Below are 6,000 nucleotides of genomic sequence, written 5' to 3'. Positions count from 1 at the left end.
GGGGAAACAGAGGAGCGAGGGGGAGGGAGGTCCAGAGAGCGAGGGAGAAGTGAGAGGGGGTCGGGGGCTGCGTGGCGTCGCGGGAGGGACCAGGGAAGGAGGAGGCAGCCAGGCAGGGAGGAGGTGGCCTCCTCGGCCGCGCGCGTGCGAGCACGCAGCTGCTCCCACTGGCAAGAGGAAGACGACAGGGGGGGGAGTAGCGGTGGCGGGCTGGGCCGGCTGGGCCGGTTCTGGTGGGCTGCACGGGTGAGGCCAGGTAAGTCCTTCTCTCTCTCTCTTTATTTTTTTCTTCTGTTTTGTTTTATTTAATTTCGTTTTGCCACTGTTTTGAATTTTAAACAAATTCAAACAATGCCAAAAACTCCTCTGAATAATTTTATTTGGCTAGATGGACTTTTCCAAAAGCTCATAAAATATTTCAGGGGTATTTGAAATTATATTCTAATTATATGAATATAATTCAAATTCAAATAGCTAATGATTTAAATTCAAAGTCCCAAAAATAAATCCTTAAAAATGTTCAATATTTTGGTTGGGACCAGAACCCTTACCAAAAATTATCAAACATTTAAGGAGAGCCTTTTGGAGCAATGAATGAGATTTCTAGGTTTTTTGCCCCTCTTTTATTTAGGGTTTTGAGGCTTCCAATATTCCTCAATTCAAGTTTCAAAAATATAGACATGATGCACACATGAAGCTAGCCTAGAGCAATGCCAGAAGTTAGGGATGTGACAGCACGGCGGCATCGACGCCCGTGAGGGGGGAGGGGGCACACCCCGGAGCCGCGTGCCTGCGCCTGCCAATGTTTCCACAACCGTAGGAGGGCCCACCGCAACACCTGGCGGCATTGCTACCCCCCACAGGTACCCGGCCCGTCCCGTCTAACCTCTCCATGACACGACGGAAGAAGGCCCGTGTGGGGGGCAATCGATATATGTTTTCTGTACATTTAAGTTAATGAAATTAGTATTGGAAAAAAATAAAAAATAATAAGAGAAAATACAAAAAATATAAAAATATTATTAGAAATATATGCCTACGGCCTAGCCGTCGGCATAGCTATGGCCACGGAACGGTAGAGCCCTGGATCGATGACATGGCGTAGGGCGGGGATCAATGACGTGGCAAAAACGTGGGCCAGGCCTGTGCCGACAGCCTAGCCGTCGGCATAGAAATGCCACCCCACGGGACCCGCGAACGACGCGGATCGATGACGTGGCGGCGCGGCGGATCGATGACGTTGACGTAGCTATGCCGACGGCTAGGCCGTCAGCGTAGCTATGCCGACGGCCACCGTTAGCCCGTCGGCGTAGCCTGACGCCGTCAAACTGCCGTCGCCGCACGGGTAGACGGGCCACGTGATATGCCGACGGCCTGCTCTATGCCGACGTCCCGCGTCGGTATATTCGGAGAAACGCCGACGGCTTATCTATGCCGACGGCCCCCGTCGGCATAGATGGTTCTACGCCGACGGCCTTTCTACGCCGACGGCTTTAATTGTGCCGTCAGGGTAAGCCCATATATGCCGACGGGGGCCGTCGGCATAGATATGCCCGTCGGCAACTGCCTAAATTCTGGTAGTGCGCAAGCACAAATCCCCTAGCAAAACTTTTATATAGTCGCGTTGTGCGCTCCTCGTGGACATCGTGGCACGGTACTACTATACAGTCTGTCCCTTTGTTGTAGGCATCAGCTCCCAACCTCACACCCACAGACCCACGATCGAGCTTCTTCTACATCGTGACTCCAAAGCATGCAACGCATGGCCTCCTCAGAGCACAACGAGAAGCTCCGGATCCTGATCGTCCCCTTCTTCGCCACCAGCCACATCGGCCCCCACACCGACCTTGCCGTCCGCCTCGCCGCGGCCAGGCCGGGCGCCGTCGAGCCCACAATGGCGGTCACCCCGGCGAACGCGCCGGTCGTTCGATCGGCGCTCGAGCGGCACGGCGCTTCCGCCGCCGTCAGGATAGCCACCTACCCTTTCCCAGCGGTGGGAGGCCTCCCGGCGGGTGTCGAGAACCTCTCCTCCGCCGGGGCCGACGGATGGCGCATCGACGCCGCGGCCATTGACGAGGCGCTGACGCGGCCCGCGCAGGAGGCGCTCATCAGGGAGTTGTCCCCTGACGTCGTACTCACCGACGTCCACTTCTTCTGGAACTCCGTCATCGCCCGGGAGCTCGGCGTGCCGTGCGTCACATTCAGTGTCATCGGCCCCTTCTCGACCCTTGCCATGGACCACCTCCACGATACAGTTGATGGCTACTCCGGTTGCCATGAGGTGATTGTACCACGTTTGCCAGGCCCGGAGATACGGATCCCGAGGACCGAACTGCCCGAGTTCTTGAGGAGCCAGGAGACAAACGACGGATTCGAGCCGCCCTTTGCCGCGATGCGCAGGTGCTTCGGCCTCGCCTTCAACACGTTTTTCGAGCTGGAGAGGCAGTACTGCGAGCTGTACCCGTGGCCCGGCAAGCGCGCCTACTTCCTCGGGCCACTGTCGCTGCCGCTGCCACCGGCCGGAGCAACAGCCGGCGAGTCACCGTGCATCCGTTGGCTGGGGTTGATGCCGAGATGTTCGGTGGTGTACGTATGCTTCGGCACCTACGCTCCCATCTCTGCAGATCAGCTCAGGGAGCTGGCCCTCGGACTGGAAGCTTCTGAGAAGCCGTTCTTGTGGGCGCTGAGGGCGACGGGTGGGCGCCGCCGGAGGGGTGGGATGAGCGCGTGGGGAAGAGGGGGATGCTCCTCCGAGGGTGGGCCCCACAGGCCGCGATACTGGCCCATCCGGCCGTGGGGGCGTTCCTGACGCACTGCGGGTCGAGCTCACTGATGGAGGCGGCGTCCGCCGGCGTGCCGATGCTGACGTGGCCGTTGGTGTGCGACCAGTTCATTGAGGAGAGGCTGGTCACGGACGTTCTCAAGATCGGCGAGAGGGTGTGGAGCGGGTCGCGGAGCACATGGGACGCCGAGAAGGAGACGGTGCCGGCGGAGGCGGTGGCGCGTGCCGTGGCGAGGTTCTTGGAGCCTGGAGGGACGGGGGAGGCGGCAAGGGGCAGAGCGCTGGAGCTCGCCGCCAAGGCTAACGCGGCCGTGGCGGAAGGAGGCTCGTCGTACTGTGACCTGCGCCGTCTGATTGATGATCTGGTAGAAGCAAAGCAAGGGCGGCCGGTGGCATGACCTCCCAGTCGATCGTTCCTGAACATCAGCGACTGGAACTGCACCTGCAGCGGCATGGGCGTACTCAACCGTTATCTGGTGAATCACATTAATTGTCGCATGGGCGTACTATCGGTTAATAAACTATTTTTTAACTGTCCGTTAATAAACTTTGACAACGTACGGCCATCATGAAGAGTGTTTGATGTTTTGTATGAGAAAAGACACCCAAAGGCATCTTAGATCTGAAGTGTTTTCATTCTTTAGATGCCAATTTGATGCACTCACGAAGTCATGGTGTTAAGTGCCTATTTGACGGCCGCTTAGCCGTCACCAGGACCGGGACGCCATCAACATTATCATTGTTGATCTTCATGCGGCGACTCTTCGCTTGGCGGCGCCGCTCCTTCCGCCACCACCTGAGCAGGATTAGCTTCTTCGCTGCGGTGCTGCCGCCTTGTCTTTTATTTTTAGAACTTGTTACCCTTAGCAGACTTTGTGACTGTGGTGGTTTGCTTTATATAGAGGCGAAAGCCTTTTTTGGTAAATGCCTATTTGTGATCAGGCGATTTTCAGGACTGCGTGATTCAGATCCGACAGCTCTGGACCGTCTTCAACCTCCAGCCCGTTTCTCATATTCATCTCGAGCCCGCATACGTCGCTTCCCTACCCACTTGCCTATCAGTCGCAGTCGATGGTATTGTCGCGCATGCTTCATCGGCCCTACCATTAATTTGAACTCCGCACCTCTCCTATTAGCATATTCCAAATTGCTTCTTGGCTTGGAATGGTTCAGACTAGCGACCATGATCAAGATAAGTAATCTAAAGAAGTGCTTTGGTGATAGCCTTATGGGCATTAGGTGGCAAAGCTGCTTTCATCAGGATCTCAGGATGTTCTAAATAGTCAATCAAGATTCGACATGATCAACTTGTTAACAATAATACTTTAGAGTTAAGATAACTAGGATCTGGATCTCTTGATTAGAACACCCATCAAGCAGAATAGTGGTTACTAACCGTGATTATCTTGATCCATTAACAGGATAGCCCCTGGCTCCACCTTAGCATCTCCAGCAGTGAGAAGATCGTCGGGAGGAAGGGCATCAGCAGGCGATGTAGCAGACACGAAGGATGCCGCCGGCACGGACCTCGAGGTGGCCGGCGGTGGTGGTGGTCTTCTGATCCCCTTAAGCACCCTTTCAGGATCGGCTGTTAGGAGTAACCGGGTGCTAACCCGTACGTGTGTTACCCCCAAGGGGTACGACCTCCTCATTTTGTAAGTGGTGCGAAGGGGACAGGGACCAAAACCAAAAGTTGGGTCAATGCCCCCGATCAGGGCATGTACTGGGGATGCAAATCCTCCCCTTCTTTGTCTCAGTTTGTTATAACCGTAGATCAATTCCAACATTCTCCCCCTTGATCGTATGGTTAATAAACGTCATAAGCCCACACTCGATAGAAATAACACACCAAAATAAAGTGTTGCAATGACCAATGAGATGCCACTGAACCTCTTTACCTATAGTACATCACTCTATCTCGAAATGGAAAACATAATACCTTTTGGGAGTTGGTTTATAAGATGGTCCTAATTTCCAGGATCAAAAAGCTTTCCTAACCCATGCCGGCAACATAATCATGAGTATGGGTGGTGAGCCTCTTTGGTAAACGGATCCGTAATACATACAAATCATTTTTATATGCTTAACATCATTAGCTTGATCTTGGATTCTATCTTTCACAACATGATACATATTGTCAATGGTTTTGGCAACACCATTTGACTTGTTGTTACTCGCATAGAAAACTGCGTGTTCATAATGCAGTAGGTGGTTTTTATAAATGTTGTCTACCACCTTAATTTCGGGAATAGAACTTCTTTGACATACAACCCGCCCAATAGCCTCTTAACGTGCCACATCGTAAATTGCATTATTTCTAATGCCATCAATGTCATTATGGAGCTTTTCCACGATATAGCTCCATATGCGAGAGTGAGGATGTAACATAACGTGGAAACTTTAATATCCACACACCTCGCAGAAACAATGTCTGAATAACCAAGGATATTGAGGTTATCAGACTTGTTAGTAGTGGGCATGTAAACTTTTATTGCCTTGCATATCTACAAGACTTTTCACGGCTTCTCCGGTTGTCCATTTCTGGACTTGTATATTTGCCAATTATCCCGGTCATAAATAGGGCAAGTTGATATTTGAATACTTGCATTGCTTCTGACAACTGAAGCATAAGGAACTAACATTACCTGATCAGTTCATAATGGTTCCTTGGACACTAAACTGTCCACCTTTATTGCCCTTGAATTTAGTAGCAGGTGAGATAGAGTACGTACTACCATGTAATATTTTCTTCCGTACTCTATCAATGATGTCATCATAATAAAACTTATACTCCTTTTGAACCTATATCTTGGCGAAACTCAATAGAAGCAAAGTATGAGGCATCACCAAGATCCTTCATGTTACAAATAGAAGATAGAAATTACTTGGCTCGCCAAAATATTCTATCTCCACAAGGTAGTGACCTTACTCCCCCTCGTCTTATGGTATGAGTGTCCCAACACTTGTATTATCTCATAATTGTATTTCTTTAGATAACATGCCTTATGTCAACTTCACCCATGACAAAACCGTACAGTTGAGTCATACATACATTATCAACTAAGTCAACACAAGAGCATGTCATAGTAATAACACAAATGTCACAACAACTCACTGAGGAATTCTATGGAGTTCCATACATCATTAGGGCTCATAATCTTCATCCTATATGGCAACAAGCCACTAACATGATCATTCACACACATTGTCTATCGTCG

At 51.2% G+C, this 6,000-nt stretch overlaps 1 pseudogene; it reads left to right on the top strand.

The window, feature by feature from the left end:
* The first annotated feature begins 1,762 nt into the window (after positions 1-1,762).
* Positions 1,763-4,566, top strand: LOC123151495 (UDP-glycosyltransferase 73C4-like; annotated as a pseudogene).
* The last annotated feature ends 1,434 nt before the right edge of the window (positions 4,567-6,000 follow it).

This window comes from Triticum aestivum, chromosome 7A, assembly GCF_018294505.1.
Source record: "Triticum aestivum cultivar Chinese Spring chromosome 7A, IWGSC CS RefSeq v2.1, whole genome shotgun sequence".
Lineage (NCBI taxonomy): Eukaryota > Viridiplantae > Streptophyta > Magnoliopsida > Poales > Poaceae > Triticum > Triticum aestivum.
The sequence above is the reverse complement of the archived record's forward strand: the minus strand, read 5'-3'. Positions and strand labels throughout refer to the sequence as shown.